The sequence below is a fragment of the Budorcas taxicolor genome, chromosome 4 (genome assembly GCF_023091745.1).
Source record: "Budorcas taxicolor isolate Tak-1 chromosome 4, Takin1.1, whole genome shotgun sequence".
Taxonomy (NCBI): domain Eukaryota; kingdom Metazoa; phylum Chordata; class Mammalia; order Artiodactyla; family Bovidae; genus Budorcas; species Budorcas taxicolor.
The window spans coordinates 26848495-26873023 of record NC_068913.1 but is presented as its reverse complement, the minus strand read 5'-3'; the positions used below and the strand labels follow the sequence as shown (position 1 = coordinate 26873023).

General features: G+C 39.8%; 1 protein-coding gene and 1 non-coding gene across 2 annotated transcripts in view; both read left to right on the top strand.

The window, feature by feature from the left end:
• CRPPA (CDP-L-ribitol pyrophosphorylase A) overlaps window positions 1-24529 on the top strand; it is a 372890-nt gene that overhangs the window by 47269 nt on the left and 301092 nt on the right. The window lies entirely within an intron of this gene.
• Window positions 17027-17098, top strand: TRNAC-GCA (transfer RNA cysteine (anticodon GCA)). The gene has a single exon. It is a non-coding gene; the product is annotated as a tRNA-Cys (tRNA).

Genomic DNA, 24529 nt, shown 5'->3' with positions numbered 1-24529 from the left:
AGGTGGATGAACCTAGAACCTATTATACAGAGTGAAGTAAGTCAGAAAGAGAAAGATAAATATTGTATTCTAACACATATATATGGAATCTAGAAAAATGGTACTGAAGAATTTATTTATAGGGCAACAATGAAGAAACAGAGAATAGGCTTGTGAACATGGGGAGAGGGTAGGAGAGGGTGAGATGTGTAGAAAGAGTAACATGGAAACTTACATTACCATGTGTAAAAGAGATGGCCAATGGAAATTTGCTGAATGGCTGAGGAAACAAACAGGGGCTCTGTATCAACCTAGAGGGGTGGGATGGGGAAGGAGATGGGAAGAAGGTTCAAAAGGGAGGGGATATATGTATACCTATGGCTGATTCATGTTGAGGTTTGACAGAAAACAACAAAATTCTGTAAAGCAATTATCCTTCAATAAAATAAATAAAAAAGGATAGGTACTTGACAGTTGTCATCTTTCAGACATTTAATGCTGTGGCATTGACTGAGATAACTAGAAAAACTGGTATAGAGAAAATAGGAGGGACAAAGGCTGAATCCTGGGGTAGTTAAAGATTCTGAGTTTGGAAAGATGTATTAGTTTCCTACAAACAAATTACCACACTCTCAGAGAACTGAAAAGAGAACTTTAAAATTCTGGAGATTGGAAATCTAAAATCAAGGTGATAGGGCTGTGTTTCTTGAGAGTGCAGTGGAGACCATTTCTTTGCCATTTCCAGTTTCTAGAGGCCACTTCATTCTTGGCTCCTGGCCTGCCCTTCACACCACTCCAAACTCGCTTTCAGTGTTACTGCTCTCTGTGTCCTGCCTGCCCCTGAGAAGAATTCTAGTGATCACATCCGGCCCACCTAGATCATCCAGGGTGATCTCCCCATCTCAAAGCCTCTGATGTTATCTTCCAAGTCCCTTTACCATATCGACGGACATACTCAGATTTTGGGAATTAGGAAATGGATATCTTGAGAAGGACATTTTTCAGGAGAGGAGTGGCTGCAGAGTACGAGGGTAGTGTCCCCGGAGCCTAGTGAAGAAAGGCATTCAAGAATGATTCGGTGCTCCATAATGGTTTAGACAGAAGGAAGGATTGAGAACTGACCATAAGCCATTCTAATGTGAGATGAGCAGTGTTTGAAGGGGAGCAGTAGTAACAGACCCACTCCAGTACTCTTGCCTGGAAAATCCCATGGACAGAGGAGCCTGGTGGTCTGCAGTCCATGGGGTCGCTAGGAGTTGGACATGACTGAGCGACTTCACTTTCACTTTTCACTTTCATGCGTTGGAGAAGGAAATGGCAACCCACTCCAGTGTTCTTGCCTGGAGAATCCCAGGGACGGGGGAGCCTGGTAGGCTGCCCTCTGTGGGGTTGCACAGAGTTGGACACAACTGAAGTGACTTAGCAGCAGCAGCAGCAGCAGTAGTAACAGAAGCCTGGGTGCAATTGATTGGCTAGAGAATAGGAGGCCGCTCTTTATAGGAACTTCCATGCATATGGAGGAGACAAATGGGGGTAACCAAAGGGGGTTATAAACTAAGAATTTTTTTATTAAGGTGGGTGACATAGCATATTGATCATAGTTACTGTTGTTCTATCACTAAGTTATGTCTGACTCTTTGTGACCCTGTGGACTGCAGCACGCCAGGCTTCTGTGGTGCTTCACTATCCCCGGGTTGCTTAAACCCATGTCCATTGAATCGGTGCTGCCATCCAACCATCTCATCTTCTGTTGCTCCTTTCTCCTCCTGCCCTAATCTTTCCCAGCATCAGAGTCTTATCCAGTGAACTGGGGTCTTCACATCAGGTGGCCGAAGTATTGGAGCTTCCGCATCAGTGCTTCCAATGAATATTCAGAGTTTATTTCCTTTAGAATTGACTGGTTTGATTTCCTTACAGTCCAAGGGACTCTCAAGAGTCTTATCCAGCACCATCAGTTCTTCAGCGATTAGCCTTCTTTATGATCCAAATCTCGCATTTGTGTATGACTACTGGAAAAACCATAGCATTGACTATGGCAAACCATTGACAAAACCAAACCAAACCAAACCATTGGCAAAATAATGTCTCTGCTTTTTGATATACTGTCTAGGTTTGTCACCATTTCTTCCAGGGAGCAAACATTTTATTTCTAGGTTACAGTCATGATCCACAGTGATTATGGAGTCCAAGAAAATAAAATGTTACTGCTTCCACTTTTTTCCCTGAATATTTGCCATGAGGTGATGGAATCAGATGCCATGATCTTAATTTTCTGAGTGCTGAGTTACAGGCCACCTTTTTCACTCTCCTCTTTGACCCTCATCAAGAGGCTTCTTAGTTCCTCTTCACTTTCTGCCATTGGAGTGATATCATCTCTTTATATGAGGTTGTTGATATTTCTCCTGGCAGTCTTGATTCTAGCTTGTGATTCATCCAGCCTGGCATTTTGCATGATGTACTCTGCATATAAGTTAAATAAACAAGATGGCTATATACAGCCTTGACATACTCCTTTCCTAATTTTGAATCATTCATGTGTTCCATGAAAGGTTCTAACTGTTGCTTCTTGACCTGCATTCAGGTTTCTCAGGAGACGGGTAAAGTGGTCTGGTATTCCCATCTCTTGAAGAATTTTCCACAGTTTATTGTAATCCACTCAATCAAAGGCTTTAGCATAGTCAGTGAAATAGAGGTAGTTGTTTTTTTTGGAATTCCATTGCTTTTTCTATGATCCAGTGGATGTTGGCAATTTGATATCTGGTTCTTCTGCCCTTTCTAAATCCATCTTAACCATCTGGAAGTTCACGATTCATGTACTGTTGAAGCCTGGCTTGAAGGATTTTGAGCATTACCTTGCTAGCTTGTGAAATGAGCGCAATTGTACAGTAGTTTGAACATTCTTTGGCATTGCCCTTCTTTGGGATTGGAATGAAAACTGACCTTTTCCAGTCCTGTGACCACTGCTGAGTTTTCCAAATTTGCTGACATACTAACAGCAACACCTTAACAGCATCATCTTTTAGGATTTAAAATAGCTCAGCTGGCATTTCATCACCTCCACTAGCCTTGTTTGTTATAATGCTTCCTAAGTCCCATTTTACTTCAGACTCCAGGATGTCAGGCTCTAGGTGAGTGACCACACCATGTGGTTATCTGGGTGATTAAGATCTTCCTTGTATAGTTCTTTTGTGTATTTTTGCGATTTCTTCTTAATCTCTTCTGCTTCTGTTAGGTCCTTACCATTTCCGTTCTTTATTGTGCCCATCTTTGCATGAAATGTTCCCTTGGTATCTCTAATTTTCTTGAAGAGATCTCTAGTCTTTCCCATTCTTTTATTTTCCTCTATTTCTTTGCACTATACATCTAAGAAGGCCTTCTTATCTCTCCTTGCTGTTCTCTGGCATTCTGCATTCAGTTATTGCATTAACATATTGATAGGCTGATGTAATTATTTCAGTTCAGGTCAGTCGCTCAATTGTGTCCAACTCTTTGTGACCCCATGGACTGCAGTATGCCAGGCTTCTGTGTCCATCACCAATTCCCAGAGTTTACTGAAAATCATGTCCATTGAGTGGGTGATGCCATCCAACCATCTCATCATCTGTCATCCCCTTCTCCTCCCTCCTTCAGTCTTTCCCAGCATCAGGGTCTTTTCAGATGAATCAGTTCTTTGCATCAGGTGGCCAAAGTATTGGAGTTTCAACTTCAGCATCAGTCCTTCCAATGAATATTCAGGACTGACTGATAATGTATTGAGAAGGGATAGGGTATAGTATAAGGCTACAGAGACAGGAGCTAAGGCCATATTGGGGTATAGCTGTAGATTAATAGATGTAGGGAAGATGTGGAATTTGTTGTCCGGTTTTTATCTTCTCAGTGATATGGGGTACAAATATTAGGTGAGACCCAGGGAGGGGTGGTATCTAGGCTTAGGAAAGAGAAGGTTTGAAAGAGTAAATACTGTCTTGTGTTCTTAAATTCTTGCACTTAAGTTAAAAATATACAAAACTTGTCCCAAGGAAAAACACAAAATGGTCCCAAGGGAAAAAATACATCTATATTCAAGGATTATTTTCTGGGCATTTGTGGAAAATTGAAACATTTGATTGAAAAACCACCTAAATGGGTCAGTCATTAATGTGACCTTGAAATATGTACTTGACCTGTGAAGTTGTTATATTTTATCAAGGGTGTAACTTTCCTTTGTGGAACTCATATAGAAAATACATAATAGTGTTTAATCATTTCCTGAGTTCATCAGAAGTTAGTTGGTTATATGTCTGGTCACATGAGATTGAATTATATGCAGAAGCAACACATCCTAATCTGATCTAAAGTCATATGGACATGACCAAAAAGGTTTTTATTTTCATTTTTTTTGAATTTGAGATTATGGATGACTTTTATAGATGTCAAGATGCAGTTCTGTGCGTGGGTCTGCTGTATTGTTTTCCCGACCGTTTTGTCTGCTCTCATTCATTCTCCTGTTCTATGTGCTCTAGTTATGCTCACCTTACTTCCTCAAATACAAGTTTGGTCTAGAACTTTACTTCCTATCTTGCTATATATCCTTTAGATAGTACGTGAATTATCATTTAGGGAAGACTTTACTGTCTACCTTCATATCCACTGGGTTACACCAGCCTACTACACATTTTCCAAAGTGCCCTGTTTTTTCTGCCCAACATCACAATTAGAATGGAATAATTACTTGTGAAATCAATTATAAAATGTCCAACTCTCCTGCTAGACCATGAGCCCTGTGAAGGTAGGGATGGTATCTATCTTAGCAACTTGCCTGACACATTGTTAGTACCAAGTACATATTTGTTCAATGGATGAACAGAAAAGAATATGCATATAAATATGAAAAATCTCCAGTGTACTGGTTCTTTTGGGCCACTTCAAGATATCAAAACTGTTTCCACTCTGCATTTAGATACCTATGCAAATGTTACCTCCTTAAAGGAGCTTTCCACTGATAACCTTATATAAACTAATATTCTTCATCATGTAATGCTTTATTCTGCTTTAGTTTCATATCACTGATGTATTTTTGGTAGGTTTTTCTCTTTCCTGAATGTTCCATGAGAGCAGGGATTTCGTCTTATCTCTAGCACCTGAAAGAGTTCATGGCTTCTGTGAAGTTTGTAATATTTTCAAATGTAAGAATTTTATACATACATAGGTATATATAGGTATATGTTTATTTGTTATCACTTAGGTCAGTTATTATATAAAAAGATTTGCATGGGGGCACTATAAATGTGTATATACATACTGAATTCTTTTCTAAAACCTTCAAGAAATTCATCTGAGAAATCAGAAATATAGGCAGACATTTGGGTTTAAAGCTGTATTTTTTTTAAAGCTACAAAAATTTGCAGCATTTTTGTAAATGTGAAAAATTCTATTTGGCCTCCATTTCTAGAGACTAGTTTAATTAGTAATTTTAAAGTGTCACTTCAAGTTGTTTTGAGGGAATTTTTATGGAGCATGGATATGCTCATGATATTATATTAATATAATTTGTTTTGTTAACTATATATAATGTGTATTTATGCTTACATGTCCAAATGTATGTGTATGAGTACATACACACAGTAGGAAAACTAGTTGGGTATATGAATACTGACATGTGACTGAGTTGACAGTAATTGAAGTCATTAAAAATCTACAGATGTGATATACATTTAAGATACATTAATACTAAGTATTTGGTTTTGATTGGTTTTGGACTTTCCAATGTTGCTTAGTTTAGTTCAGTTCAGTCTCTCAGTTGTGTCCGACTCTGCAACCCCATGAACCACAGCACTCCAGGCCTCTCTGTGCATCACCAACTCCCAGAGTTCACCCAAACTCATGTCCATCAAGTCAGTGATGCCATCCAACCATCTCATCCTCTGTTGTCCCCTTCTCCTGTCCTCAATCTTTCCGAGCATCACAGTCTTTTCAAATGAGTCAGCTCTTCGCATCAGGTGGCCAAAGTACTGTAGTTTCAGCTTCAAAATCAGTCCCTCCAATGAACACCCAGGACCGATCTCCTTTAGGATGGACTGGTTGGATCTCCTTACAGTCCAAGGGACTCTCAACAGTCTTCTCCAACACCATAGTTCAAAAGCATCAATTCTTTGGCGCTCAGCTTTCTTTAGAGTCCAACTCTCATATCCATACATGACCACTGGAAAAACCATAGCCTTGACTAGACGGACCTTTGCTGGCAAAGTAATGTCCCTGCTTTTTAATATGCTGTCTAGGTTGGGCATAACTTTCCTTCTAAGGAGTAAGCGTCTTTTAATTTCATGGCTGCAATCACCATCTGCAGTGATTTTGGAGCCCAGAAATATAAAGTCAGCCACTATTTCTATATCTGTTTGCCATGAAGTGATGGGACTGGATGCCATGATCTTAATTTTCTGAATGTTGAGCTTTAAGCCAACTTTTCATTCTCCTCTTTCACTTTCATCAAGAGGCTCTTTAGTTCTTCCTCTCTTTCTGCCATAAAGATGGTGTCATCTGCATATCTGAGGTTATTGATATTTCTCCTGGCAATCTTGATTCCAGCTTGTGCTTCCTCCAGCCCAGCATTTCTCATGATGTACTCTGCATATAAGTTAAATAAGCAGGGTGACAATATACAGCCTTGACGTACTCCTTTTCCTATTTGGAACCAGTCTGTTGTTCCATGTCCAGTTCTAACTGTTGCTTCCTGACCTGCATACAGGTTTCTCAAGAGGCAGGTCAGGTGGTCTGGTATTCCCATCTCTTTCAGAATTTTCCACAGTTTATAGTGATCCACACAGTCAAAGGCCTTGGCATAGTCAATAAAGCTATTGTTGCTAAGAAATGATTTACAAAAACTTTTATTCTTTGAATTTTTAATGACATCAAGCAGCTGCTAAAGAAGATGGCTAAAGAATAACAAACAAATTCAGTAGTGAAAATTATACAGTCTATAGAAACATGAGGGAAAGCAATAGATTGGTTCAAAGTATTCTTATTGGATATTCAAATACATAATCATGTTCTATACTGTTTTTGAAAAATTTTGTACAAAAGCTTTTAAAATTACATGAATCAGTTTCTTGTGGAAAATTGATATGTTGGGTACAGATGGTATTCTAAACTTTATTGAGAGACCTGGCCTCATTTCTAACACAAATTTTTAAGTTTTCAGTGAGAATCTTAGAAGATAAATTTTCGTGAAAATGTACACGCATGGAAGACACATCAGGTCTCAAACTAGTGACAGAATTGTTCTGTTGGTGTTAACTGTGTATGTACTCTTTGATATCATAAACTTTACTGTAGAGATTAATGTGTTAAATTTTCTCAATCTCCATTAAGAGTATTTTAATAAAAACGAGTGTTTAACTTGAAAGGGAAAGAACACTTTTCAAAAACATGTCTAAAACAACCGTTTGATTTTTAAAGATTCCTGTCACTTAAGTATCTAGGTCCAAGAATACAGTCATGCAATTAAAGGAATATAACAGGAATTTCCTTTCATAATATGTATCCTGCCCACACCCTACATGTATTAGAATGACTAAGATTTGTATCTTATACTGGGTATTAACACATTAGGCTTAAATGCCAAGCTAACAAGAAACCAATTTCGAACATGAAATTTTTTGAAGAGTCTTTTCTTTATATCCACAAGCAGTACATTTCTTAGCTGTCTTACTGCCATTTTTACATGATGTGCTTGCCCATTCCTTCTCCTCCCTCACTCAGTGTTTAGGAGGCCTGGATTGGAGTTGGAGTGATCAGGAAGAGCCTTAGAATAAAGTCTCAGAAGGAATCTCACATTACATGGAGTTTTGAAAAGGAAAAGTAGGAAAGATAGGAGGGCACAAATTGTTTTTATAAATGAAGAATTGACCTGCTTTTGCTGTCTCCAGTGGATTTTGCATAGTTTACATTTTCCTTTGTTTCAAGGTATTTTACTTTTGTCTTTGATTTTCTTGTCCATTGGTTACTCAATAACATGTTGTTTAGTTTCTACATTTGTTTTTTCCAGTTTTCTACTTGGAGTTGCTCTTTAGTTTCATGGTTGGAAAAGATGCTTGATTTTATTTCAGTCCTCTTAAATTTACTGAGACCTAACATGTCGTCTATCCTGGAAAATGTTTCATGTGCACTTGAAAATAATGTGTATTATATAGTTTTTGTATGGAAGGTTCTGTATCCATTCTATCTTGGCTAATGTGTCTTAAGGCCATTATTTCTGTATCCATTTTTTTGGTCTGGATGATCTGTTGTTCATTGTTGTGAGTTTTAAAGTCACCTAGTGTTACTATATTGCTGTACATCTCTCCCTTTATGTCTATTAATATTTATGTATTTAGGTCCTCCTACATTGGGTGTATAAATATTTTTGTATTATCTTCTTCTTGGATTAACTTCTTCATTACTCTTTAATGCCCTTGTCTTCAGTTAGTCTTCCTTTTACAGTCTTTTTTGTTGAGTATGCATGTTGCTGTCCCCAACTGTATGTTTTTTGCTTCCATTTGTATGGAATTTTTTCCATCACTTCACTTTCAATCTTTTTGTGTCTTTGTATCTTACACTAGTCTCTTGTCGGCAGCTTATAGATAGGTCTCATTTTTTTTGTCCATTCAGCTGCTCTGTCTTTTGGAGCATTTAGTTTATTTACATTAAAAATGATTGATCTGTGTTGATAGATATTATTTGGGTGATTTCCACTATTTTGTCTTCCAGATTGAAGATACATTTTTCTGTATCATCTAATCTGCTATTGATTGCTTCTAGTGTATTTTTCATTTCAATTGTTGTGTTCTTCAGTTCTGATTAGTTCTTTCTTACAGTTTGTAACTTTTTGTTAATAGTCTTTTCTCTGTTTTTGTCCTGAGTTGGGTAAGGATGTTTACGTCTGTTACTTTTGACTCTCTATTAGGTAAGTTGTCTCTGTTTCATTAGACTTGGGGAGAGCGGGTTTATCTTGTTCTTGAATTTCTGCATATCTTTGAATTAAGCAGAATAGCTGCCTCTTCTGCTCTTAGGGCTTCCCTGCTGGCTCAGCTGGTAAAGAATCCACCTGCAATGCAGGAGACCCCTGTTTGATTCCTGGGGTGGGTAGTTCCCTGGAGAAAGGATAGGCTACCCACTCCAGTGTTCTTGGGCTTCCCTGGTGGTTCAGATGGTAAAGAATCCTGCAAGGAAGGAGACCTGGGTTCGATCCCTGGGTTGGGAAGATCCTCTGGAGGAGGGCATGACAACCCACTCCAGTATTCTTGCTTGGAAAATCCCCATGGACAGAGGAGCCTGGTGAGCTACAGTCCATGGGGTCACGAAGAGTCAGACATGACTGAATGACTAAGCACATGCACGCAGCTGGTCTTAAGGGCCTGGCTTTCTTTAGGTGTGTGCCTAGTGTAGCCTCTGTGGGATGGGTCACTTGGAGAGGTGGGCTGGAATGGTCTTGGGCTGAAGGGTCTCTAGGTGCACTGTGATGGGGCTACCTTGGAAGGACCACTGGAACTTGAATGGGCACTGTGAGGTTCTGGTGTGCACTATAGGAGAGCTGACTTGGAAAGATGCCTGGAGCTGGTATGGGCCAAGGTTGTGGGGGCACTGCAGCAGCATTGGCAGGCCAGTTGAGTGCCTGGACTGTGTTTGCACCTGTGCCATCAAGGTTGGCAAGACTGCAAAAATGGCAGTCTATGGCGCCTCTGATCCCAGAGAGAGTTTCAGCTGTTCCTCACTATCCCTGTGCCTTCCATTTGGCAAATGCTCTTTGGTTAGTAAATGCATTTCCTTCATGTAGTACAGGTGCCCTTTAAACCACTGTTTATTTTCCATGGTGCCCCAGGACAGGCAGATCTGTGTGCAGGCCCCTTGGTGATGTCCCCCCTTACAGCAGGTTGCCACATTGTGGGGTGTGATTTTCACTGATAGCATCTTTCCTACCCATCTTCATCTGTGTGGTCTTTCTATTACTTGTTGCGCAGAAGGTGTTCAATCAGCCCTCAGTTCTTCAGGAGGAAGTGCTCTGTGTGTAGATGTAGACTTGGTGTGTCCGTGTGAGGAGATTAGTTCTAGGTCATTTTATGCTGTTGAATTGGACTGGAATCTGATTGCTGTTGTTAATTAACATTTCAGTGTCTGTAATGGTTATTGAACTATCAAAGCTTTGTCATATTCCTGGTGCCGATTTTGACACACTATATTTTTCTGGAAATTTATCTGTTTATTGATATTTCAAATTTATTGACATATTATTTTTAATTTTTATCTGTAGGAAGAGGCTATTTGTATAAAGATCAGCCAATTATGTATCTTCTTTGGAGACATGTCTATTCAGGTCCTTTGCACCTTTCAAAAACTGGGTTGTGTTCTTGTTCAGTTGTGGGAATTCTTTATATGTTCTGGATATTAATGCCTTACCAGATTTCCTGTGCAAATATTTTCTCCCACTCTGTGGACTACCTTTTCAGTTCTGGTGATAGTGCCCTTTGATGCAGGGGTCTTTTAATTATGATATACTCTAATTTATCAAATTTTGTCTGTGTGTTGGTGCCATATCCAAGAAGCCACTGAAAAATCAGTGTCCTGAAACCTATGTTTTCCTCTAAGAGGTTTACAATTTTAGTTTTTACACTTAAGTCTTTATTTCATTTTGAGTTAGTTTTTGTGTATGGTATTAGGTGAAAGTATAACTTGATTCTTTGGCATGTGAATATTCATTTTCCCCAGCATCGTTTGTTGAAAATGCTGTCCTTTCCCTGTTAAATAGTCTTTGGACTAAATAATTTGACCAAAAATGTAAGGGCTTATTTCTGGGCTGTTTCTGTTCCACTGGTCTGTTTGTCTGTCTTTATCCTAGGACCACACTGATTTGATTACTTTAGTTCTGCATTAAGTTTTTTAGTTGTTTAGTATGTTTTGAAATCACAGAATGTGGGAATTTCTTTTTGGGGGTGTTTGGGTACTTGGGGTGATCATGCGCTCTTGAATGTAATTGGCTCCACTGTTGCTCTGCTGCTTAGCCGCTTCAGTTGCGTCCGGCTTTTTGTGACCCCGTGAACTGTAGCCTGCCAAGCTCCTCTGTCCATGGAATTTTCCAGACAAGAATGCTGGGGTGGGTTGCCATTTTCTCCTCCAGGGATTCTTCCTTACCCAGGGATGGAGCCCATGTCTCCTGCATTGGCGGGTGGATTCTTTACCACTGAGGCATTGGGGAGAAGCCCCTAAACATATTTAACTCTGAATCTTTCTTTTATTTTCATTGTCTAGCAGAGTGCCTCAAATCTAGTAGATGTTTAATGCATGTTGTTGTGAGAATTCTAAAATTTGTGAGGTCTTGGTATAATAAACTGTAAGAGCATTGTATATTTTAAATTATATACTTAGTGTAGAAACCTTAGAGAATATATAAAGTTTTTTCATGCTCTTACCCTGGTGCATACCTATTCTTTAGGAATGTGTATTAAAAATATGTGAATATCTGTCTTTACCTGTGTTAGATAATGTTTTAAAAAATGCAATGTGGAGGCAGTCTAATTACAATTGTTTGTAAGAAAAACAAACGACAGACAGAAGATGAGGCAAATAGGACATAGAATCAGACTGAAGAGGAGATCACAAACAATAGGGTTGTTACTTTCTTCCTGTAGTTCGTCCTGAGTTCATGACATTGTAATGGAAAAATAAGAAATTTTTTATTAAAAAAAAAAATTTCCAGGCTGGGAGATTACTAGAAATCTTTGCTGTGTTTGTACCTTTCTGGTAAGAAAGTTGAAGGTGGGGAATGGAATGTGTGGAAAGAGGCATCCAATGGAAATACATGCTCTGTTCTGAGCAGTAGGCAGAGGGCCTCTTGGAGCTGTCAAAGGCTTTTCGTTTTATCTGTAAATTGCTGATCTTTTGGTTACAGAATTTGGCAAGACAAGCTGCTTTTTTTTTTTTTTTTTTTTTAAAGTAAACAAATGAACTGAAGAGATACAGTATTTTCTCTTTTCGATGTTTTACTACGAGAGTCTGCATCTCACAGTAGGAGCTGACTTCTGGAGGACAGTTGGGAGAGGGCAGGATTTTTCAGGAGGTTTGAGAAATTACATGGACACTGAAGAATTAGACGTAACTGACAGTCCAGTTCCAGGCTTTGTATGTGACAGGAGATGACCAACAGTAGCCCACAGGCAGCCCTTCTAGTTTATGCTCTTCCAAAAATGACAGTTCCTGACTACCAAGCAATTCCATGATCACATCATGAACCGTACTGTGTACTAGCAAAGAGATGCTGTTATTTAGAGGGAAGAAATAAGTTTCAGAATGAAAAAGTTCTTGGTTTCCTTGACTGTAGAAGGAAACCTTGTAAGGTTTGGGTTCATCCACAATCAGATGATGAATTAAATTTTGATCTCATTTAGTTCTTGGACTTCTTATGTTAATTTGTGTAGTATACATATTAACGTCTGGGTGTTAATTTACCAGCTCATGGCCAAAAAAGCTTTGGAGGCAGATTTAAGAACTTAAACTCTTATGTGAGGGTCTTTTTAAAAAAATTTTTTTATTGGAGCATAATTGAGTCACAATTTTTTTTTCAGGTGTACAACAGAGTGAATCAGTTATACATATAGATTTATCTCCCCTTTCTAGATTCTTTTCCTACATAGGCCATTATGGAGTATTGAGTAAAGTTCCCTGTGCTATACAGGAGGTCCTTATTAGTTATCTACTTTATATGTAGTAGTATGTGTATGTCAATACCAGTTTCCCAGTTTATCCCTCCCGAGGCTCTTTCCTTTTAGGAAAATCAGAGAATGATGGGAAAATATATAGTGAGATATTTGGAGTACATACTTTATCATGAAGGAATATAAATTTTAAAATTCATAGCATTTCATTCACACCTATCAAACTGTATGTTCTGTTAAGTGGATGAATTAATGACTATTCTTTTCTGTGCATCTCTGAATCATGTCCTCTTGTAGTGGGTATCTGAATTACACCCATCTGTGGTAGGCCTTGCTGGATCAGGGCTAAATTGGAAACTATTTTTCTATGTTAGATTGGCCAAAAGGACAGTATGAATGAGTTTTGGAAGGCTGAAGGAAAGCAGAAGGCATTTTTCTCCTAAAGTCTTTTTGTTGTCAGATAGATAGACCAACAGACGCAGAGACGCCTGGTAGCTGCCCCCTGTCCTCCCCATGTCACACCGTCTAGCTTGTCTCTCTGACTAATAAAGCCATTAACAGTTACTGGCCCCAGTTCACCACCAGACAGACACTGGACTGGGGGCCAGGTGAGGCCGTAGCTACACAGACCTCTCCGTGACTTCCCCTCAGCATCCCCCTTCAGTGGCAGGGCGTGTTTGTCTACTGAGATTGACTGATCAGTGTTGCCTTCTCTGATCCGTGAGCCTGCCTGTCCAGTGCACATCTTCCCCAGCCACACACAGCCTGAAGTCTAATTCCTGGAATCCGGTATCACATGTTACTCCTCAGACTGGTACATCTAATTCAGGTGTGGAGTTTTGTCCAGACTGCATCCACTTACATATTGTACAAGCGACTCTTACTGTTTTGTGTTGTTGCTCAATTATTTTCTTAGCATTTTAAAAATAAGCACATGTCTCTTATAAAGTAATAATTTTACATGCTGTTTGATGCCAAAGTTGTTTGAGTTTGTAATATAGCTTTCTTCTTGGGTGTTTCACAAAGCATTGCCAGAGAAACCAGAAGGAAAGTTTTGCTTTTAAGTAGTTCCGGCAAGGTTTTGTTTTATTGGGCTATTGCCTAGAACATTGAAAAGTCATGTATAGTGACATAAAAAAGATTATTAACTATATACTATAGTAAGTCTGGCATTTTAGGAGCCATGTTTGTTGTAGAGAATAGCTGTGTCTGAAATAGTTGTGTGGAGCCAATCCTTCAGGCTATGTGCCCTTCAACATGTTCTGATATATTGTGGACTTCTAACAAATAAAAATTTAATCTCTGCCCTATACATGATTTCAAAGTTTGTCATGATTTTCTGGACATTGCTATTTGTGGGCATAAATGTCTTGAGAAAGAGTTTGATATTTCAAAATATAACCTCGAGATGTAGTTTAGCATTATCTCAGCCATTAAAGGAAACATTGTCATAGGTTTTTAATAAACTCAATTTCTTTTATAACTAGTGGAATTATTATTATTATTATTTTTAACTGAGATCATTTTGGACAGGGTTTATTTTTAGTGAAACTTAGGAGCACTGCAAAATGCCAGGATGGCCATACATGTCGTAAACCTCCTAGTAGGTAATCTGAAACAAAATAGTGGTCATTCTCTGCTTATGATGTTCTCCAGGTTCTGTGTCAAATCATTTCCTAGGGTTCTTGGCTGCTAGTCAGGACAGAATTCCTTGAATAAATAGACAGTTATTCAGTTTGTCATTCAAAAATGATAAACTCCAAAACTTCGTTGAGAGAGAGACATGGGTAGAGAAAGAGAGATGAGATATGTATGTATATATGTGTGTTTGTGTAACGGGAATGAGGACCAAAAATGTGCAAAAGTGGGAAAGAAGTCAGCCCTTGAAAGAAGGGGATCAGGCTAGGGAAGACACATATTTATATACAGTGTGGTGTGTGCATGCTAGGCCGCTTCCGTTGTGTCTAACTCTGTGCGACCCCACGGGCTGTAACCCGCAAGGCTTCCCTGGCCATGAGATTCTCCAGACAAGAATGCTACAGTGGGCTGTCATGCCCTCCTTGAGGGGTTCTTCCCCACCCGGGAATCGAACCCACAGCTCCTACAGCTCCTGCGTTACTGGTGGATTCTGTACCGCTGAGCCACCGGGGAGGCCCATACAGTGTGGTACGCGGCTCTAAATCCACCCTGCACTCCATTGCTGGATCCCATAGACGTGGACGTCTCCCTTCTGCTGCGGAGCGCGCCGACGACACTGCAGGAGGAAAAGGCCTTTCTTCTTGAGTCTGGTGCACTTTCCTTCCTGCTAGATACACAGCTGCCATCTGAGTGTGTGTGGTGCTCAGTGCCCCTCACTCTTGAACGAGTTTTTGATGCGAGTTCTGGCCTGCCGTTCTCTGCCTGCTGACAGGCTGGTGGAGGATTTCCTGCTTGCAGTCCTGGACCGCACTTGTGTGCATGCCAATGTTGGTTGCTTGGCATTCCAGCAGGAGGATTTGGGCTTGTCAGTCCCTGTCCGCAGTTCCTTGTTCATCAATCTCAGGCTCCCGGCCATCCAGAGGGGCTCTTGGCTTGCCAGTCCTCCTTGCTCATGGTTTCTGAAATGCCAGTCTTAGCTTGTTGACTGTGTGCCGTCTCTGGCCCAGGTCAAGAGGCTAAACTCCTCCACCATCTAGTGGGCCACAGCCATACTTTCTCCAGGGAGATTGGAATCTCAGCCTTGGATTGAGGCCCTACCCTGTCTTTTTTCCAAGTTGTTCCTTCCTTGGGTGTGTTCCCTCAGAGTTGGTATGTTTTATAGAGTTCTGTCTTACTCATTTGTAGTATAACAATTGTACATAGTTAACAATACTATATGTTAAATCTCTCCTGTTGAAATGTTTATGTAGTTGACAACTCCCGACTGATACATGAAGTGCTTCTGCCTGAGTAACTTCTTGGTCTCTGAGATGGTCAGGCTGAGAACTTTTTTTTTTTGTCCTGAGAAATTAGATGGTGAAGTTTGGGTTGCTAAGGAAGTTGGCCATTGAAAGGGCTATTCCAAAATGCTGGGAGCCACAGAGGAGGCAGGCCTGAAACATGTGTATGAAATCTCCTCAAGCCTTTGCCGGCTTCCAGGCTGTGCATTGTGCGGTATTCACAGTATTCTAAGAGTCTCAGGGGGAAACGTCAGCTGGAAGCCTGAAGGGCATGAACAGAGAGACGTCAGCTGCTCACTCTAAGGAAGACAGGATTTGGAGTCAGAGTCTTGGCATGCTAAAGGGAATTGAAACGCCTCTGGCTTCTCATCAGTGTTCTAGGAGGACTACCTTTTAGAAGTACATCTTCCCAGGAAACACCACAGAGAACAGTAATCTATAGTTTGTATAAAATGCATCCTCTACAGTGTCTAGTATGTGTTTCAAGCCATTAAACAATTAAGAAGGGAAAAGTGACTCAGGTTAGGAAAAGTTTAAAGAAAAAGACCCCAAGATGGGAAAGCAGTATGACTTTAAAATAAGCATGACAAATATGTTGAAGAATCTATAAGACGTGGTTTGACATACAGAGTTCATAGAACGGGTGAGTGAGGAGTTTCAAGACAAATATGGAAAGGGTTGAAAAATCAAATGAACATTTGAGAACTGAAATATACCTAGATTTAAAAAGCCTGTAATGGATCTACAGACTGCGATCAACAGTGAATTGAAGAGTGAGACCGTGAACTTGAAGCTAGCCTGGGTTCCAGGAGATCAAGGTGGAAGCTGCTGGTCTTGCGACAGCTTGTGCCCAGGTCTGAAGCACCGTCACTTCCGTTGTTGTCTATAGGTCAGAATAGTTAGAGTCCAGCTGGTATATTTAAGGAGAGGGAAAACAATGCCACCCTACCCCCAGGAATTTGTGTCTGTCTTTAATCCGCCACAGTCGTCATGTTGTAAAAGTAAAAAGTGTGGAATCTCCCAGGCCTAAGTTTACATGCAGTCATTTGCTCTACTTTTCTCAGTGTTGGTAATTTTGACCATGAAAAGGGAAAATATCTTTGTTGGATTAGTCAGAAGAAATAACTGGAAACAGCAGTAATCACTTCCACAAGGTGGAAGTTACACCTTGTTGTGAATCCATTGTTGGCTTCAGTTTGTCCACTCCCTAGTAAAGTGTTCCTGTGTAAAAAGTTACTGTTGTTCAGTAACTAAGTTGTGTCTGATTCTTTGTGACCCCCTGGACTGCAGTATACCAGGCTTCCCTGTCCTTTACTTGTAAAAAAAACTTGTTAATTCTTTAAACTTAATTTCTTTAACTTTCATAATGTTAAGATTTGGAAGTAACCTAGAATTTTTTCCCTGAAATTCTGTTGTTGTTTAGATTATATTTTGTTATTTGAGGTTGGATGGGGTATATAAGGGGCTTCCCTGGTGGCTCAGACGGTAAAGCGTCTGCCTGCAATGCAGGAGACCCAGGTTCGATCCCTGGGTCGGGAAGATCCCCTGGTGAAGGAAATGGCAACCCACTCCAGTATTCTTGCCTGGAAAATTCCATGGACAGAGGAGCCCTGTAGGCTACAGTCCATGGGGTCGCAGATTTGGACACAACTGAGCGACTTCACTTCTGGGGTATGTAAATTGTCAAGTCAGCAAGATGTATAGAGGTTGACAAGATCATCCAGTGGAAGTTTGCTTGGTTTCATGAACATAAATGGGCCTGGGATGTTAATGCAGCCCAAGCAGACTGAGCTGATGGAACGATGGAGTTAAAATATGAGGAGTTAGTGGTAAATGCATTTACCAGACGAATCACCACAGGGATATTTTATATTGCGTTAGAAAAGAAACAGTTGCTTTGAAAGAGATTTCAGGCTTAAGTTAGTAGGGGGAAAAAACAAGTTTGTTTCAGTGGGGAAAATTACTGGTCTTTGTATGCAAAGCTCCAATAATAATTGATCTTTTAGCTTACAGAACTGAAACAGCTTTAATCACATCACATTTCTGTTCAATGACACATTTCTTCTTTTAAAATTTCTACATAACAGTTAGATGTTAGAATGTACTCACTGAACAAGTGATGAATCGTATTACTTGGGTTGGAGCTACTTGCCCTTGGCTTCGACACTTCTCATCTGGGTGTCTGTTGGTCTAAGCATCCACTTTAAGCAGGTGTTTGTATCTGTTCCTTACAGCTGTGTGAGCTGGAAGTGTGTTTTGAATGGAAATTGATCTGGCAGATGTGTATGTGTCTTTAAGGCCATTTGGTCCTTTGAAACTGATTTAAAATGTCCTCCTTGGCTTCCCTTGTAGCCCAGCTGGTAAAGAATCTGCCTGCAATGTGGGAGACCTGGGTTCGATCCCTGAGTTGGGAAGATCCCTGGAGAAGGGAAAGGCTATCCATTCCAGTATTCTGGCCTGGAGAATTCCATGGATTGTATAGTCCATGGGGTTGCTAAGAGTTGGACATGACTGAGTGACTTTCACTTTCCTTGGCCTCATCCTAGGACTTTGGTCGAAATCACATTGGAGTTTTTATTCATGCAGAGGGAAAGGGAAACTAGTTAACTGAGTAGTGTGTGGAAGGCAGCATAACTGGTAGGTGATCTTCCCGTTTGGTAGTTAAGAAGTCAAGGTACTTAAAAGCGCCCATATGTATGAAACAGCAAAAACAAGACAAAAATTACAGCCTGATTACCTGTTAGGTTTCCTGAAACTGATTCTTTAAACAGTGGTGTGCTATATTCTAATTCATTTTGATAATAAATTGCCCATAAAAAAGTATAATTTCTTTTGCAAGTACCTTTTAATAAGGTCTGATATCCTAGGAGGAAAAGATTAGAGAGTATGTCCTTAGCTCAGTTGTGAATATATTCAGCAGTCAGTTTTTATTAGCATGTTGTCTCTTTACCTGTGTGGTTTTCATCTTTTCAGTTTCACTTTGAGATTTGGTTCTAATGTTGAATAGGTTTTAGATATATATGCCATAGGAGAATGAGTATATTTGAAGTGAAAGTGAAAGTCACTCAGTTGTGTTCGACTCTTTGAGACTCCGTGGTCTATACGTGGAATTCTTCAAGCCAGAATACTGGAGTGGGCAGCCTTTCCTTTCTCCAGGGAATCTTCCCAACCCAGGGATAGAACCCAGGTCTCCTGAATTGCAGGCACATCCATTACCAGCTGAGCCACAAGGGAAGCCCAGGAATACTGGGGTGGATAACCTGTCCTTTCTCCAGGGGATCTTGCCGACCCAGGAATCGAACCCAGGTCTCCTTCATTGCAGGCAGATTATGTACCAACAGAGGTATCAGGGAATCCCGTATTTGAAATAGAAGCAATAAATAGGATGTTAGTATCTGATGGCTATAATTCAATGGGAAGGTTCAGGAAACATTCTATTAAACATAAGTGTTTAATGACACTAAGTTCCTTTTTTGGAAACATACCCTTAACCATTATTGTCTTAGGATAATAAGAAAGCTTCAAGGAAAAACTTTATATCCTCCATTTCTAAGAAAAACTAAAAATTCTACAATACTTTGGCTAGACTTATTTTTTTTCCCTTTTCCTTAAAGTAATCTCAAGTTCCCTTGTACATTTTTAAAAAAATAGTAAATGTCCAAAGCTTCCTTAGGCTGACAAAGATAGGATAAATCCTTTCATACAGACTGTGTGTTCCCTATCACAAAATAATAAGTGGAATTAGGAGTTTCAGGAAGTCACAGACTTCTTGTCATTAGAAGTAGGGTAGTCTACTTCATACCTGAGTCTGATGGATTGTGGAGAGCATAAATGCCCTTTGTTTTCAACCATAGTACAAATCACCATGTTATGTCATGTCTTTGTGGTATAAAAAGCAGTATAAAATTATGTAAAAAAAAAAATGAACTGTGCGTTGAGTGCTGCATTCTAAATAAATTTCACTTTTGATACTTACCATGCTTTCTTGATCCAGATAAAGGAATTTACTAAATTCAGTATATTCCTAAAACAAATATTCTTGCAATGATACTTTCTTTTCCAAGAGGATATTGTCACTATCAAATCTGGAAGTAATAATATTTTCAGTAAGACTTTTTATAAAAACTGAATTTCCCTAAAATTTTTTCTTATCTAATTTAAACAATAAATAGTTAAATTTACTTTGCTGGTATAACTGCTTGCTTTCACTTTCTGGAAAATGAAACAGTATGATCATTTAAAATGGTATCAAAGCTTGGTAGCATTCTGTTCAGTTTGTACCTAGGTAAAGTAGGTCCTAATAGGGCAGGAACAGTGAAAGTAAATCTGGAAACACCAATTTGAGTTTGTAGTTTATTTTTTATAATTCACGTTCATAAGTGCTAGAAAAGAAAAAGCACAAGGATATACATATTAATACTGTTGTTAGCAGACTGGAGCCAGCTTAGAACGGACACCATCAAAGTAACGAGGAGCCATAGAACTTTAAAATTAGACCGATTGGGTTTCATTCTTGGTTCTCACAGTCATTAATGGTGAGACTGTAAGCAGGTAATTCAACCTGTCACTTTCAATTCCTTAGTAGTTAAATAGGGCTAAAAATATTATCTATGGCGAAGGATCAGTGGGAGGTTTGGATGAGCCCGCACATGTAAAGTTACTAATACAGTGCCTGATGTTTGTTACAAATGTTTGTCTACTGTTACTTGGTGCAAATATTCCCCCCAAGACCCCATAGCATGCAAAAACAGTCATTCTCACTTGAATGGATTGCAAGTTGGCTGAGTGTTGGTTGATATAAACTAGGCTTGACTGGATGGCTCTAGCTATGGTTGATCTTGTTCCTGATTGTAATCTGTAATTGTCTACTTGGTCTGGTTTAAGTGTCTGCTACCTTTCAGTTCAGTCACTCAGATGTGTCTGACTCTTTGTGACCCCATGGGCTGCAGTATGCCAGGCTTTCTTGTCCATCACAACTCCTGGAGGTTACTAACACTCATGTTCATTGAGTCGGTAATGCCATCCAACCATCTTGTCCTCTGTTTTCCCTTCTCCTTCTGTCTTCAATCTATCCCAGCATCAGGATCTTTTCAAATGAGTCAGTTCTTCACATCAGGTGGCCAAAGTAATGGAGTTTCTGCTTCAGCATCAGTCCTTCCAATGAATATTCAGGAGTGATTTCATTTAGGATTCACTGGTTTGAGCTCCTTGCAGTCCACGGAACTATCAACAATCTTCTCCAACACCACAGTTCAAAAGTATCAATTCTTTGGCGCTCAACTTGCTTTATAGTCCAACTCTCACATCCATACATGACTACTGGAAAAACCATAGCTTTGACTAGATGGCCTTTTGTTGGCAAAGTAATGTCTCTGCTTTTTAATACACTGTCTAAGTTGGTCATAGCTTTTCTTCCAAGGAGCAAGGGTCTTTTAATTTCATGGCTGCAGTCATTAGCTGTAGTGATTTTGGAGCCCCCCAAAATTAAGACTCTCACTGTTTGCATTGTTTCCCCGTCTATTTGCCGTGAAGTGATGGGACTGGATGCCATGATCTTAGTTTTTTCAATGTTGAGTTGAAAAAATGCCAACTTTAATGCCAACTTTTTCACTTTCCTCTTTCACTTTCATCAGGAGGCTTTTGAGTTCCTCTTCACTTTCTGCCATAAGGGTGGTGTCATCTGTATATCTGAGGTTATTGATATTTCTCCTGGCAATCTTGATTCCAGCTTGTGCTTCATCCAGTCCAGCATTTCTCATAATGTACTCTGCATGTAAGTTAAATAAGCAGGGTGACAGTATACAGCCTTGATCTTCTTTCCTGATTTGGAACCAGTCTATTGTTCCATGTCCAGTTCTAGCTGTTGCTTCCTGACCTGCCTACACATTTCTCAGGAGGCAGGTAGGGAGGTCTGGTATTCCCATCTCTTTCAGAATTTTCCACATTTTGTTGTGATCCACACAGTCAAAGGGTTTGGTATAGTCAATAAAGCAGAAGTAGATGTTTTTCTGGAACTCTCTTGCTTTTTCGATGATCTAACGGATGTTGGCAATTTGATCTTTGGTTACTCTGCCTTTTCTAAATCCAGCTAGAACATCTGGAAAGTCATGGTTCACATACTGTTGAAGCCTGGCTTGGAGGATTTTGAGCATTATTTTGCTAGCGTGTGAGATGAGTGCAGTTGTGCGGTAGTTTGAGCATTCTTTGGCATTGTCTTTCTTTAGGATTGGAATGAAAACTGACCTTTCCCAGTCCTGTGGCCACTACTGAGTTTTCCAAATTTGCTGGCATTTTGAGTGGAGCACTTTCACAGCATCGTCTATTAGGATTTGAAATAGCTCAACTGGAATCCCATCACCTCCACTAGCTTTGTTCGTAGTGATGCTTCCTAAGGCCCAATTGACTTCACACTCCAGGATGTCTGGCTCTAGTTGAGTGGATTACACCATCATGGTTATCTGGGTCATGAATATCTTTCTGGTATAGTTCTTCTGTGTATTAAGAAGATACTCTTAATATCTTCTGCTTCTGTTAGGTCCATACCATTTCTGTCCTTTATTGTGCCCATCTTTGCATGGAATGTTCCCTTGGTATCTCTAATTTTCTTGAAGAGATCTCTAGTCTTTCCCATTCTATTGTTTTCCTCTATGTCTTTCCATTGATCACCGAGGAAGGCTTTTTTACCTCTCCTTGCTATTCTTTGGAACTCTGCATTCAGATGGGTATGCTTTCCTTTTCTCCTTTGCCTTTCCCTTTTCTTCTTTTCTCAGCTATTTGTAAGGCCTCCTCAGACAACCATTTTGCCATTTTGCATTTCTTTTTCTTGGGGGTGGTCTTGGTCACTGCCTGCTGTATAGTGTCACGAACCTCCATCCATAGTTCATCAGGCACTCTGTCTGTCAGATCTTATCCCTTGAATCTATTTGTCACTTCCACTGTATAATCATAAGGGATTTGATTTAGGTCATACCTGAATGGTCTGGTGGTTTTTCCTACTTTCTTCACCTGAAGTCTGATTTTAGCAATAAGGAGTTCATGATGTGAGCCACAGTCAGCTCTTGGTCTTGTGTTTGCTGACTGTATAGGGCTTCTCCACCTTTGGCTGCAAAGAATATAATGAATCTGATTTTGGTGTTGACCATGTGCTGATGTCCTTGTGTAGTGTCTTCTCTTGTGTTGTTGGAACAGAGTGTTTGGTATGACCAATGCGTTCTCTTGGCAAAACTCTTTTAGCCTTTGCCCTGCTTCATTCTGTACTCCAAGGCCAGATTTGCCTGTTATTCCAGGTGTCTTTTGATTTCCTGCTTTTGCATTCAAGTCCCCTATAATGAAAAGGTCATCTTTTTTGGGTGTTATTTCTAGATGGTCTTGTAGGTCTTCATAGAATCATTCAACTCAGCTTCTTCAGCATTACTCGGATATGCTCAGTCAGTCTTTAATCCAGTTTTCTTCTGATGGGCAGGGCTATTCCCTCCCTGTTGGCTGACCTGCGAGCAAACTGTGGTGGAGGTAATGAAGATGATGGCGACCTCCTTCAAAAGGTCCTGTGTATGCACTGCCGCTCTCAGTGCCCCTGACCCTGCAGTGGGCCACCGCTGACCCACGCCTCTGCCAGACTCCTGGACACTCATGCGCAAGTCTGGGTCAGTCTCTCGTGTGGTCTCTGCTCCTTTCTCCTGGGTTCTGGTGTGCACCAGGTTTTGTTTGTGCCCTCCAAGAGTCTGTTTCCCCAGTCCTGTGTAAGTTCTGGTGGAACTATGGTGGGGTGAAGAGCAAGTCCTGTGTAAGGTCTGGCAGCTCTGTGGTGGAGTAAATGTTACTTTTATCCCCTCTGTAAGTTGTAGTCTAAAAAGGAGGCGATTTTGTCTTGTTCACCCTGTTACCCGAGTCCTGAGCCCAGTGCCTGGCATGGAATAGCCACTCTGTTAAAAAAGAAAAAAAAAAGTCCCTTATTTAAAAAAAAAAAAAAACAACTTGAAAGAAATGATGGATATAGGCTCATATTTTTAGCTGAAATTGACTGTTTCCTAGTGTATCTTATTTTGATGTGGCAGTTAACTACAAGCATTTTTAAATACTGCATTAGAGCACTTACCTATACAATACAGAATAAATAATAGTGTTTTTATAGGGAAGTTAACTTAGCAACAAGCGAATGAAAACTTTATATTAATATTTGTTAATTTACATATAATGATGCAAAGGACTAAAGGAAGTTGTTTGGGTTCTGGTGAAAATAAGTGAGTAAAGGTTTCAGCTTTGATGACTTGGACACTCATGGACATGCTTACACTTTGAGTGAATTTTCTTTGTATAAAATGGGGTAATTGTACATATTTTATTAGTTTTATAGTATTGAGGGCAACATTACAGCAGAGTTCCAAGACTGATGACTTAATGGTTGAGTACTGCCTGCAGATATGTTTGTCTGTCCTACATAATTGTTTATTGAAATTTTTCTGACATTAAAAGAATTACCTTGACTTGCTTCTTAGACAATACAAGAGTCAACAGTGCTCTTCCATTGCCTACTTTCTATACGCTAGTTTGTGCTATATTGTCATATAAATTGCATCTCTATACACTGCGTGCCCTTCGCTCATAATTATTGCTGTTTGCAATTGTCTTAGAAGAAGGAGAAAAAGTTAAACCAAAAATATCTTATACTGTCACTTATGTTTACCTTCGTGTGTAGGTATGTTTACTGGTACTCTGTATGTAGATTAAAGTTGCCATCTAGTGTCCTTTCATTTTAGCCTCAGGATCTCCCTTTGGTATTTCTTGTAGACCTTGCTGTGTACAAATTCTATCACTTTTTGCTTACCTGGGAATGCCTTAATTTCTGCATCATTTCTGAAGGATTATTTTGTTAGCTATAGAATTCTTGGTTGAATTTCTTTTTGCTCTATGAATATATTTTGCCGCTGCCTTCTGGCCTCCATGGTTTCTGCTGAAGAATTGTTAATTTGA